The 14,610-nt window shown below is 37.4% G+C and overlaps 1 pseudogene; it reads left to right on the forward strand.

Moving 5' to 3' along the window:
- Positions 1-6,805: 6,805 nt before the first annotated feature.
- On the forward strand, positions 6,806-13,890 carry LOC137240186 (cell division cycle 5-like protein; annotated as a pseudogene).
- Positions 13,891-14,610: the final 720 nt, after the last annotated feature.

Below are 14,610 nucleotides of genomic sequence, written 5' to 3' on the forward strand. Positions count from 1 at the left end.
TAAAATCTCAATTTTCGGGTTTTAAATTTATCCAATAACGGGAAAACGTAATATACAGGAGGCTTCCAAACTTTGGTTAACAAATCGAGCCTTTGTGAATCAGTGAGCGGGATATTGACAAACTTTCCAAGGTCGATTCTGTTAACGACCTCTACAGACACACATTTTTAGGCAGCGATTTAGTTTAGCACCCCCCGAGTTCGGGGTTAAACTTGGTATCAAATGAAAGAGGGTTTTCCCGATCACAAATATTTATAACTTAAAGTGCGCAGACTTATAGTTTACGAGTTATTTGATGTTAAAGTTTGCAAATTTAGCAAATTTCTATAGCACTCTCACTTACAATTTACACATCTTTCAAAACTTTTATGCTCATAAATACCTATATAAATTGGCAACGATACACTTAAATTTCATTTTAGTATATTTCACATATAATTCTTGCATTGTTTTTACTTAATTTAAATGTTTTTATTAAATAAATCGCGCTTTTGTAGCAACATTCACATTTATGTATGTATATATTTTATCGATGACATTACAAAGCTTTGCTGCCACATCAACAAAGAAAAAACAAATATTAATATTAACGTGCCACCTTTCAGTTAATAAAGAAAAAGGAAAATATATATTTTTACTACTATGCGGAAGGACATCACCGTGGCGGTAGCCACGGTTATACCACGCACCCGGACTTGGCATGGCGTAGCCCAGGGTTATTTTAAATAAGCGCGGCCAAAGGCCGCCTACGCGGAAAGGTGTTCTACGCAGAATTACTGTGCATGGCGCAGCCGGTGTTGGATCGGATAACATAACAATAAACATAAGAGTTATAAGGTAATATGCGGAAGGACATCACCGTGGCGGTAGCCACGGTTATACCACACACCCGGACTTGGCATGGCGTAGCCCAGGGTTATTTTAAATAAGCGCGGCCGAAGGCCGCCTACGCGGAAAGGTGTTCTACGCAGAATTACTGTGCATGGCGCAGCCGGTGTTGGATCGGCTAACATAACAATAAACATAAGAGTTATAAGGTAATATGCGGAAGGACATCACCGTGGCGGTAGCCACGGTTATACCACACACCCAGACTTGGCATGGCGTAGCCCAGGGTTATTTTAAATAAGCGCGCCCGAAGGCCGCCTACGCGGAAAGGTGTTCTTCGCAGAATTACTGTGCATGGCCCAGCCGTTGTTGGATCGGCTAACATAACAATAAACATAAGAGTTATAAGGTAATATCAGCTTGTTCACGAATGCAAAAAAGAGCTTTTTCAAATTTTTGGTAAATAAAGACTAGAAAAGTTAAAGATATATATACATCAGATGAAAGATATTTTTATAATTTATTTTTGATTCTGCACTTGTTCCGTTTTTTAGATGTGGCAGCACAGCTTTGTAATGTCATCAATAAAATATATATATACATAAATGTGAATGTTGCAACAAAAGCGCGATTGATTTAATAAAAACTTTTATATTAAGTAAAAACAATGCAAGAATTATATGTGAAATATACTAAAATGAAATTTAAGTGTATCGTTGCCAATTTATATAGATATTTATGTGCATAAAGGTTTTGAAAGATGTGTAAATTGTAACTGAAAGTGCTATAGAAATTTGCTAAATTTGCAAACAAATAACTCGTAAACTATAAGTCTGCGCACTTTAAGTTATATATATTTGTGATCGGGAGAACTCCCTCTTTCATTTGATACCAAGTTTAACCCCGAACTCGGGGGGTGCTATTCTAAAATTTTCCCCATTTTTACAACATTATTGCTAACATGACTAGTTTCACTGGTACAACTTTGAGCGGAATTGAAAACCATTTTTGCCAGTGATCCAGATTCCACATCTGCATTATTGTTGTTATCACTATCTGCAGATTCACAATTACGTTTGATTGGCACGAGAAATCGCCTCATTTCATAACTTTTCACTTTTCAAAAAAATAAGCACGAACTGTCAAGGTGGATGCATTTATTAGTGTTGGGATCTATCGTATAAAAACTATCGAGTTATTCGATAGTTCACTCATTTGCTTTCATTCGATAGTCTTTTGAAATTCATTCATTACTAGGGGGACTCATGTAACCGTATAAATGCCTTATAAAGTGTGTAAACGTATAAATTTATCTAGTGCGTAAACGAGCTGTCAAATTTTGTATGAAAAATCATTTACACAATTTGTATAAATTTACGCGCACATTTCATTGTGTAAACGCGGTAAACTCAAAGGAATGCAACCTTGCAGACATTACAGCAGGCATTTTCATCAGAAATCTCCAATATCAGCAAGTAAATGCGTTTTGGTTTTGATTTTTCACTTAATCTTGGCATTTTTTAATTTGTATAACAATCAAAAAAATTTTGTTCGGCAATAATACAGCTGATAAACAATCAAGTTTATCAAGAGTATTACTAGGTGCGTTCATATAACAGCGTGTGTAAATGGATATAATTTTACACCTTATAAGTTTATATGCTTTCATGAGTCCCCCTACTATTTTTTCGAATTACTAGTTTTCGGTATGAATGTTTCACTCATTATTATTTTTCGAATTACGAATGAGACGTTAAAAACAACTAAGTACGCACCCACAGATGTCGCGCACCCGCAAGTGTTTGTGCAATACGAGACATTAAAAACAACTAACTACGCACCCTGACACCTGTGGGTTAAGATGTCGAATTTCACGCTAACTAGCATGCATTCACCATGAAGCAAACTGCATTTACCACGGGGGAGTTAGATTAGCACGCAACCTAACGTGCGCTCACCATCAAACACTATTTACGAACTACTAGTTTTCGGTATGAATTATTAAATTTGGAAGATAAACATTTTTTTAATTAATGAAGCTGAAAACGGAACATTGAGCAGAATCTTGATCACTTTTTGAGACTAAACCTGAATATAACGACTCCGATGGGGAGGGGGTGGATCTATCCCCTAAATCCCCCCTATCTACGTTACTGCTTGACATCAGTATTAATAATCCGAAGGCAAAAAATTAAATATAACAATAACTACGTCTTTCTAGACACTGCTTCACGATAGTTGCAGGAAGATAACTGTCGCCATGATGTCTATATGAAGCCACGAATTCAGTGAACAGTTGTGGACGCTGGTTATCAACCAATGTATTGTTTTTGCATGCCAGCATTTAGTTCAAAGGGATTGAGGAGGATTAAGGATAATTCTATACGACAGCATGACACTGCTAATACGCTTCCAAAAATATCGAGAGGGGTGTCAAAAGACGCGTATTGACCTCGACAATAATCAGAAGGCGACAAATAAAAATTTTATCTTTGTCTGTAGATATTTGCAGTTGAAGTTGGCGATTTTAATGTAGTTGTTGTAATGTTGTTTTACCTGATATAGTTTTGGTATCGACCGGTGTTGGACACACCCAGAGTAATTCTTTATAAGCGCGGCCGAAGGCCGCCAATGCAGAAAGGTGGTGTGCGCAAAAATATTATGGATCCCACCCCCCCCCCCCCCCCCCGCCTTTTCGGAGGGACCCGCGGGTAATTTTTCGGGTTTCGTTTGTTATGGAAACGCATCTACGGTGGAAGCAGTAAGGAAGGCGGTCGGCATGATTTTGTGGTGCACAGTGGCTAGTCATTGTCGGCTGGGGCGGGTCCTTGCCAACCTTACTGTTCCTGCGCCATAAACAGAAAAAAAATCCTATCATGCCTATCAAAACTAGCTGTCTAAAAGCGCAGAGACCGACTCAAAACGCTTGAAATTCAAAATAAAACAACATCCGGCCGAACCGGATGTCACGGACAGACCGTTGGTATTCAAAATCTAAATTCAAAAAATTCAAAAAAAAAACTGACGCAAAAAAAAATTACCGAACCGGACATAACCGGTTACTACTCTGAAATCAAAATTCACAAAAAAAAACTGCTGAAAATAAAATAAAAGAACCAAAAGGAAAATAAACAAAAAGAGCCGAATATATAGAGGGGCGCCGCGGGTGTTGTTGCGACGCCCGGTGCTTGTCCCACCCTCAAAATCCATGGCCACCGATGCACCTAAAATTTCGGTGGCCCCTTTCCTGTATACCCTATGCCTTCTAAATGAATGGAACCATCAGCATTCCCATCATAAATACAATTTATTTATAATTCATCTTACAAAAATAAAGGGAGTAATTCCAGAGTAGTTAGGTTTTGTTGTGATTACATTAACGATTGTTTAAATTTTACAATGGTTTACAATTACCATATATATCTTCGCAAAAATTAAATAACAAATTATTAATTAATTTTTTTTTTTTTTTTGATTATTTAAACTAGAAGTCTTTAAGAATAGATAGAAAAAGACGTGGGCATGGAAAAGGCGGAATGGTAAGTAGTGTGTACTTGGGATTTCGTAATCCCTTACCCGTTTGCGGTTTGTTCGGATTTCCGATATCAGTTCTTTTACCCAAATCTGTTTTGATATCTTAATTTATTTGGTTTTATTTTAGGTTAATTTATTCGCGTTTAAGTTCAATTTATTTTAGTTTTATTTCTGGTAAATTCAGTTTAATCAATAACCTCTCAACCCGTACGCGTATCATAACGAATATGTTAATTTGTGTATGTTAGAATTGGGGTTATGTAAATGAGTAGGGGGTATATATATATCGAAGGTAGTAGAAGAGGGCGAAATAATTATATAATTAGATTTACTTATGTATACCAAGGGATTTATAGGAATAAAGGAAAAGAAAACCACTTAATATATAACCAAATTCTACTTCCTGCATTTAGGTGTGTACGTATATAAGTAATTTGTAATAGTGGTCATTACGTAATGTTTAACCCGAACCCTAAAAGGGACTATGTGCTTATGCACTTGTAATACTAACGATACTAATGACATATATATAAATTAATCTTGCTAAATTCAAAGGTGTAAACATTTGATCTTTTTTTTTTTGAATTATATTCACCAAAATGGAGTTGACAAAATGTATTAATATAAAGTACTATGCATGATGTATTATACTATGACCTAATGTGATCTACTACTTCAAAGATTTTATCATTAATTCATAAGAGTAAATGGAACGATAAATGAATCATAGGCAGCCATGGTTACAAAGTGGCAATGAAAACGAATACTAATTCTTCCGGTTGTCATCTCCCGGTAGGTATTTGCTTGTATGTAACCATGTTTGCTATAAATATATATGTATGTATATCTATACTAACGTATGCCTATGCGTAATTTTATGTATGCCTCTGCTTACATGTAATTTACCATAGGCGATATCAGCACCTAAGCAGGTATTTAAAAGGGGGTTGCATACATATGTACAACTCTAAGTAGGCATATGCTTATATATATATATACCCGTATTTGCTATTAGCACCCAAGTATATATTTACAGGTGGTTGCATTCAATACGCAACTCTAAGTGGGTATATGCCTATATATGCATATGACTATAATTAATACAAGTACTTGACCATATGTCTTCATGTTATGGTATATATATGTGTATATTTTTATTGTTTCATTTTTTTTGTGTGCCTACGCTTATGTATATACGTATACAAGTGTATTTAAGCTCTCCGCATGGGGGCTTTGGAACGGACTCACCCCTTTATGTGGTTCTGGTTACGATGGCCGGCTCTGTATCAGACCTAGGTGTACGATCTTACCGTTGTTGTAGTTGGTATTGTTGTTGCTGTCGTTGGCTTGGGCGCGCTGTTCTAGTACCGTTGGTGGTTGTCGGATGACTCCGTCGATGATGATAGCACGCTGGTGGTTGTCGCGCTCGGAGATGCGCCGTCGAGTGTGTGCGCGCGGTGGCGCGCTGGTGGTTTTGGTGTACCTTGCCACAAAACCCGGATGCATGTCCTACCAAACGACCTTCAGAAAGGAAGTAGTCATATGTATTGCCAAATTTGCGTACCGGTTCAGATGTCTTGCACTCATTTGGCAACTTATTAAATGGTGTAATAGTTAGGCCCTCAATGCCGGCTTCTTGAACATAGCAAAATTGGTAGCCCCGAATGAACTTGCTTTTTCTGGTAGCGAACGCAGTTTTAAAAAGGTTTCAAAAACTTTATTTCTATTATCGTCGTGTACAAAGCCATTTACGATTTTCAATGATACAATTCCTTGTGAATTCGCGATTTCAGATTAAGCATTGCTAGCTTTTGGTGTAGATATATCAAAATTCTTTGCCGGAAAACTCGTGGCTGTCTTTTGGTTTCTTCACCAATACGCCCTTATTTATGTGCACAGCACACGATGACGTTTTACGATGCGTTGAATATAGCTGGGGATGGGCAGTAATGATTAATTCTTACTATGAACCCTGCAAAAATCGTGTGACCAAAAACGCACACAGCCACACGAATTTTTGACAGGGGTAACGATTTGGAATGAAAAATTCTCCAAATGAAATAGCATGCTGACAAATTTTGCTTTCCCACAATGTAACGTGCTCCCTCGCACCTATTATTTTCATAGGGATAGCAAAATGTGTCATTTTTGCGTGGCAGCACAGCTTTGTAATGTCATCAATAAAATATATATATATATGTGTGCATGTTGCTACAAAAGCGCGATTGATTTAATAAAACATTTATAATATCTAAAAACAATGCAAAAATGAAATGTGAAATATACAAAAATGCAATTTAAATTTATCGTTGCCAATTTATATAGATATGTATGTGGATTAAGGTTTTTAAAGATGTGTAAATTGTAATTTAAAGTGCTATAGAAATTTGCTAACTTTGCAAACTTTAACAACAAATAACTTTTAAATTATAAGTTTGTGCACTTTAAAATATATATATTTGTGATCGGGAGAACTCCCTCTTTCATTTGATACCAAGTTTTACCCCGAACTCGGGGGGTGTTATTCTAAAATTTTCCCAAAGTCTTTAATATACAATGATTTTTGCTGTTTATTTCGACAAAAATTTTTGATTTGATTTTTGTGCTCATCGAAAGAATTCACAATTATATAGCACCATGCCGCGAATTATGATAAAATGTGGTGTGTGGAGAAACACTGAGGTAAGCATTTGACGCGAGTGGTTACTCTTGGCCGTGTATTAACTAAATTGATAACTTTCAGGATGAAATCCTCAAAGCAGCTGTAACGAAATATGACAAAAACCAGTGGTCACGTATTGCATCACTGCTGCACCGCAAATCTGCCAAGCAATGTAAGGCACGCTGGTACGAATGGCTGATCTTAGCATAAAGAAGAAAGAATGGTCACGGGAGGAGGATGAAAAGCTTTTGCATTTGGCCAAATTAATGCCAACCAAATGGCGTACAATTGCGTCGATTATCGTAAGCTGAAACCAGGAGAAATTGATCCCAATCCCGAGACGAAGCCTGCACGTCCCGATCCCAAAGATATGGATGAAGATGGTATGAAAATTAAAATTTTGTTTTTTTTTTTTCGCTGTAATTTAAAATATTTAAATGTAAATAGCACTGGAAATGCTGTCTGAGGCACGTGCTCGTCTTACCAATACACAGGGCAAAAAAGCAAAGCGTAAAGCACGCGAAAAACAATTGGAAGAAGCACGTCGATTGGCCGCACTGCAAAAGCGTAGAGAATTGCGTGCTGCCGGTATTGGTAGTGGTAATCGCAGAAGTATTAAAGGCATCGACTACAATGCAGAGATACCATTTGAAAAGCGACACGCTATTGGTTTCTATAACACCTCAGAAAAAAATGTTGAAAAACTAGAACCAGACTTTAATAAAATGCGCCAACAAGACCTGGATGGTGAACTGCGTTCAGAGAAAGAAGAACGCGAACGCAAGAAAGATAAACAAAAGCTCAAGCAACGTAAAGAAAATGATATGCCCCTAGCTATGTTGCAAAATTTAGAACCCGATAGAAAGCGCTCCAAACTGGTGTTACCGCAACCACAAATATCCGATCGCGAGTTGCAGCAAGTGGTCAAATTGGGACGTGCTAGTGAAATAGCTAAAGAAGTGGCAGGGGAAAGTGGTGTTGAAACAACAGATGCGCTGTTAGCCGATTACTCTATTACGCCACAAGTTGCAGCAACTCCACGTACACTTTCACCGATCGCATAATGCAGGAAGCACAGAATATGATGGCGCTTACACATGTGGAAACACCGTTGAAGGATGGCGTTAACACGTCATTACATGAATCAGATTTTTCAGGAGTGTTACCTAAGGTGTAATCAATTGCTACACCTAACACTGTTATTCCCACACCATTTAGGTGAGTATACATTCATAATTTTATTGTTTTTTTTTTCTGCGCGCATTTAATTTTGATCCCAAACCGGACCCACCCAGGGTAATTTTTTATAAGCGCGGCCGAAGGCCGCCAACGCAGAAAGGTGTTCTATTAAAAAAAAAAACTATGGATAGAGCCCCATATTTCGGACCCTCTCGGTGTCATTTTACGGTTTTTTGTAAATAGCTTTCGACAGGAATAAAATGTTTGATTTCCGCTGTCGGATTCTTAAAACGGAGGTCGAGACGCGTCTTTTCATACTACCTTTGATAATTTTTGATAAAAATTAAGTGGTGCACCGACTTGTAAAACGTTACCGAATATTTTTGCGACAAGGCAAGCCATGTAAGAGGCGACTTAAATCCACAGAACCAAAAGCTCGAGAGATTTTAAAAAAATCCTTCGTTCGGTAGTCAGGCTAGTGCCAGATTGTACCGGATTCATAACCAACAAAGAACTACCAACGTCCGTAATACTCCCAAAAACTTTCCATAGTTGTTGTTATTGTTGTTGTAGCAGTGAACTTTCCATAGTTGTTCTTACCGTTAAAACAACCTACAATTCTGAAAGTACGTATTTCCCTTTTCCCCAATGCTAGGTGTAAAACTATATGTCATAATTTTATTGCTAATATATGAGTAATCCTCTGGTATACACGAAGAATCTCGTTCCAATTAGTTTGGGTGAATTAACAATTACTGCAAAAATTTCTGAATACCTATTTCAGAAGTCCAGTAGCCTCAAACAAGCGACGAATATTAAGAAACTTAGGAAAAATGATTGTGTTTTTATTCACTAAGCAAACTTTTACTAATCCCATCATACAATAAAAATTGCTTATTTTTTAAGCTGTTCCATTTTCGCAGACTTCAGAAAGTTATCTGGTCTCCTACTGGCTATGATGGTGCACACACTAACGGTCTCATTGTAGGCGGTTGCGAAGGGGGTCATGTTATGATTTTTTCAGCTGCTAAAATGTTTGCCAACGTAGAAGGTCTCATAGCACGTCAAGATAAGCATACTGGTCCTGTCAGCGGTCTTGATGATAATCCTTTTCAAACAAACTTGCTAGCTTCGTGTGCCTCTGAATCTGAAATATTTATATGGGATCTCAACAATACCACAACACACATGAATCCGGGAACTAAAACACAACCACTCGAGGATGTACAAAATGTTGCCTGAAATCGTCAGGTACAACACATATTGGCATCGGTCTTTAGCTCACGTTGTGTTATTTGGGATTTACGTAAAAGCGAACAAATTATTACACTCCGATAGACAATCTCGTGTACGTTGGCATGCCATACAATGGCATCCGGATGTGGCCACACAAGTTTGGCTAGCTTCAGAAGATGATCAAGCGCCTGTGGTACAATTATGGGATTTACGTTATGCCACTGCGCCTGCAAAAACGACGCAAATACATCAACGTGGTGTTTTGGGTATGTCATGGTACCCGAGTAATGTTGATTTAATGGTATCTTGTGGTAAAGATAATCACATTTATTGTTGGAATCCAAATACAGAAATACCTGAGGGCGAAATACTTTCTGAAGTAGCAACAACGGGTACATGGTATTCTAATGTGCAATGGTGTCCACGCAATCCTGCCCTGGTCGCAAGCTCTAGCCTTGATGGTAATGTTTCTATTTATTCTCTATTTGCTGGCACCCAACAGCAAGTACAAACATCGAACAAGATAGCAGATTAATTTCCTGGTATGGATCAAATAGCTCAAGCACCCATACCACAACAATCGACATAAATAGTATATCACGATTTAAAACGTGCACCCAAATGGATTATATCAGGTAAAATGCAACTAACGACAAGTATATAAGAGAATTTTTAGGTAACCTTTTCGGTGTTATTTTATTGCTTTTTCAGCCACCACCACCTACCGCCAACAGTAATATGTCAATCCAAACGCAAACTACAGCACCGGGCAATTACTATAATCCAACATTGCAGCAAAATAACATCGTCACAACACAGCAATTTCCACAACAAATGAACTTCCAAACTTCAGCTATATCACAGCAGTCGCAGCAACAACAGTCATGGAATACGCAACCACCAAATGTTGGTTACACCGAACAGCCTGCACCAGTGCAAATACAACAAGAGCCACCTAAAGAGAAGCCACCACTACCAGAGGAGTACATTTATCTACAAATTGTGCTGGAAGAGTTAAAGAGTCAATGTTTGACTGTTACCGCTGATCCGGTATGTATTGCCAATTATTCTGAATTGTTGTTGTTGTAGCAGTGCTTCGCCCCATCCAATAGGTGCGACCGATCACAAATTGTCATCAATATCCTCTAACGGGAGTCCAAGGAAACTTGCCGTTTCCACATTACAATTAAAGAGATGGTTGGTGTCATGTGTGGACACATTGCAAGCGGGCATACATTTTGTATGTCGGGTTTGATTCTGGATAGGTAAGAGTTTAACCTGTTACAGTATCCAGATCGAAGTTGAGCTAGAGTGACTCGCTTTTCCCTGGGGAGTATCCGGTCCTCTTCTGCAAGTTTTGGGTACTGTTCTTTGAGTACTGGATTCACCGGGCAATTCCTAGCATAAAGGTCCGACGCCTGTTTGTGGAGTTCACTGAGGAACTGCTTGTGTTGTTTTGCTTCATACGGCTGAGTTCTCAGGTGCCGTATTTCCTCAAAATGCTTACGGAGATGACTCTTTAGCCCCTAAGCGGTGTTGGATCATCAATCAGATGTCTGTTGGGATGCCCAGGTTTCAGGGTATTCTACAGAAACTGTTCGGTTAGCATTTCATTTCTTTCCCTTATTGGGAGTTTTCTCGGTTCATTATGCAGGTGTGTTCCGAGGACATAAGAGGGCAGCCCGTAGCGGTTTTGGGGGCAGCATTTTGGCAGGCCTGTATTTTCTTCCAGTGAGTGACCTTTAGGCTTGGAGACCATATCGGAGACGCGTACCATGCAAACGTCTATTTATTTTACCCCAAGTACTGCCGATTTATCGAATTATATTAAATATTTATTACAGCTTTGGATTTTCCTTACAATTGCTAGTGCGTGCTCTCCAAAATGTAGATCCTGATCGAAAGTCACACCCAAGAATTTAGGGTGTAAGACAGTCGGTAGGGTAATGTCATATGGTCGACATTTGGCGCGGCCATGTTTTAAATAAGGTCACCGATGATTTGGTTGGTGACAATATCAGGTTTCGCGAGGCGACAAAACTCGTCTTTGGGGAGATAGCTGTTTATTTTATTACAAAGCTCATCGATGTAGGAAACAATAGCATAGGCGTAGAAGCAATAGTAACTCCTGGTGGAAAAGGTAGCTATTGATATCTAGAAGCTAAACAGAAGTTTGAATATGAGGGTTTTTTAAGTTATTGCAAGAGAAGCGTTGAGGATTTGTAATATCTTACCAGGTACCTTCGTACATGTTTCTAAGAATGAAGAATAAAACCTATTCAAACTCAATTTTCACCAGGACAAAGCCGCTGAGACTTCGCTATACTTTAACATACAATATGTTACCCCATTTTAGCACAACTATCATTTTTTGATTTTATTAAATTTTATAAAATGTTTCTTCCTCTACAGTTCTATTTCGGTATTGGATGGTAAATATGGCTTTCGCATTTTCTCCATCAATAACTGTGAAAAGGTGTTAGAAATCTATGCGTGTAAATCTCAGATATTATCTTGGTCGAGCGTTTCTTCAATAGCTCTCTAGTGGTGATGGTGACAGCAGAGAAACCCAACTGTTTACAAATGTTACACTTCAAAAAGAATCAAAATATCTGCCGTTGCGTCTACGGCTCAAATACCCACAGTATATGAATGAATCGATTGCACCTAATTGTCTGCCTAACGGATAGTATACATATTCATCAAATCGAAAATATTGCACCAAACGAACTGGGTCTGAATACTGAAACAGTACACATATTCAAAATCGATGAGGAGGCTGTGATGATGGTATAGGGTGAGTTGTTGAATAACATACGAAAACCACTTTAACCCATCTATATATTTGCATTACAGCTAAAGCTTTACAAACAGCAAAAATTGCTGGCGCCAAGCAATTGGAAAAGGCAGTGAAGCATTCATCACACTGTACGGATGGTGTAAAGTTAGAAACTGCTGTTGTAACAGCTGCCACCGACACAACGGTCATCTCTACTTCGCCGAGTAACGGCTCGTCCGACTATCTATCGAAGACAATATAATCATATCTTTTGCCAACACAGGTTAGCGATGTGCTTGCACAGGAAAAGATTTCAATTGGAAAACAAAAACCAATTCAGAGAGTTTATTTATTATTAAAGTATTTACTTTTCTTTATATCAACAGTATTAATTTAAGTTGCAATATCACGTACATATATAATAAGGGATGTGATACGATTGCTGTCGGAATTAGATTTGAAACCAATCAATACTCCTGCAAAGGGTTGTAGAATTATTGCTTGAATGATTAGATTTAGAACAATAATAAGTCTGACTCAATTACTAGTCGTACATTTTTAAGTTCATCAATTACGACAGCAATCGGATTCCACGACACCTTTGAATATTCTTGATCTGAAAAAAAGAGTAAATCTAATCTGAATTTCTAATTAGCTTTAAGTTGTAGATTTAAATTGATTTAAATAATTGGAGTTTTTTCTAAAGCTTAAAATTATTTTCTGTTCGCTTGGAAAAGATTTCAATTGGAAAACGAAAACCAATTAAGCGAGTTTATTTATTATTAAAATACTTACTTTTCTTTATATGAACTGTATTAATTTAAGTTAAAATTTCATGTTCATATATAATAAGGGATGTCGTGATACGATTGCTGTTGGAATTAGATTGGAAACCAATCAATACTTCTGCTAAGGGTTACAGAATTATTGCTGGAATGATTAGATTTAGAACAATAATAAGTCTGACTCAATTACTAGTCCTACATTTTTAAATTCATATTTTACTTTACTTTATTACTTTCAAATTCAATTACGACAGCAATCGGATTCCACGACACCTTTGAATATTCTTGATCTGAAAAAAAGAGTAAATCTAATCTGAATTTCTAATTAGCTTTTAGTTGTAGATTTAAATTGATTCAAATTATTGGAGTTTTTTCTAAAGCTTAAAATTATTTTCTGTTCGCTTGGAAAAGATTTCAATTGGAAAACGAAAACCAATCAAGCGAGTTTATTTATTATTAAAATACTTACTTTTCTTTATATGAACTGTATTAATTTAAGTTACAATTTCATGTGCATATATAATAAGGGATGTCGTGATATGATTGCTGTCGGAATTAGATTTGAAACCAATCAATACTCCTCCTAAGGGTTACAATAATAAGTCTGACTCAATTAATAGTCGTACATTTTTAAGTTCTTCAATTACGACAGCAATCGGATCCACGACACCTTTGAATATTCTTGATCTGAATTTCTACTAAGCTTTAAGTTGTAGATTATTCAAATAATTGGAGTTTTTTCTAAAGCTTAATATTATTTTTTTGCTCGCTTAGAAGAGATTGGAAAACAAAAACCAATTAAGCGAGTTTATTTATTATTAAAGTTCTTCTGTTTTATATGAACTGGATTAATATAAGTTCCAATTTCATGTACATATATAATAATATTAAAAATAATAAATATTGAAAATTCAATTTTTTTGGTTCATATTTTATTCATATGGCTGCTCCAGGTAAAGTAAATCTGCAGGTAAAATTCACGTTATATGGCGGTTATATAAATGGTAAAACCGCAGTAAAATTGATTGTCAAATGGCTCGAAAATGTAGAGTGAAATGACGGGAAAATGACCGCCATTTGACGAGCATTGTGACGTGTGTGAGCAGCACAGTGCTATGCTCACATCCTATAAGTGGGAGCGGAATGCACGATCACATTAATAGGAACGAAACGGAAAATTTGGTCACAAAAGTTCATCACGCCCATGCAAACGTGACTATGAATATAACCGCTGCAGAAAGTCACAATGACCGTAAAATGACTGGTAAAATGACGTGGAGCGCTTTTGCAGGGGAACCAGCAACTACACTTCAAGGCTGGAGCCTATTTTTTTTTTTTGCGTCCATTCGCCAGCTAACCAAAAAAGGAAGAGAGACCAAGCTTTTTTCGTTTCCGCGCAAAACGTGTCTTTTTCCTCCGCTTCTTTTTCCCCTTTTTTCTTGATGCCGATTTTTCCATCTTTTTTTCTTGTTTTCGATACCTTGTATCGCAACTTTCGCCACATCGCTAGGTGTGTTCGCGTGAACACGCTCCCAAGTGGATCGTAGCCGTAGACCGTAGCAGCAGACCGTAACAAACCTGCTTCGCTTTGAAGACCTGACGATGAA

The sequence above is a fragment of the Eurosta solidaginis genome, chromosome 2 (assembly GCF_040869045.1).
Source record: "Eurosta solidaginis isolate ZX-2024a chromosome 2, ASM4086904v1, whole genome shotgun sequence".
Taxonomy (NCBI): domain Eukaryota; kingdom Metazoa; phylum Arthropoda; class Insecta; order Diptera; family Tephritidae; genus Eurosta; species Eurosta solidaginis.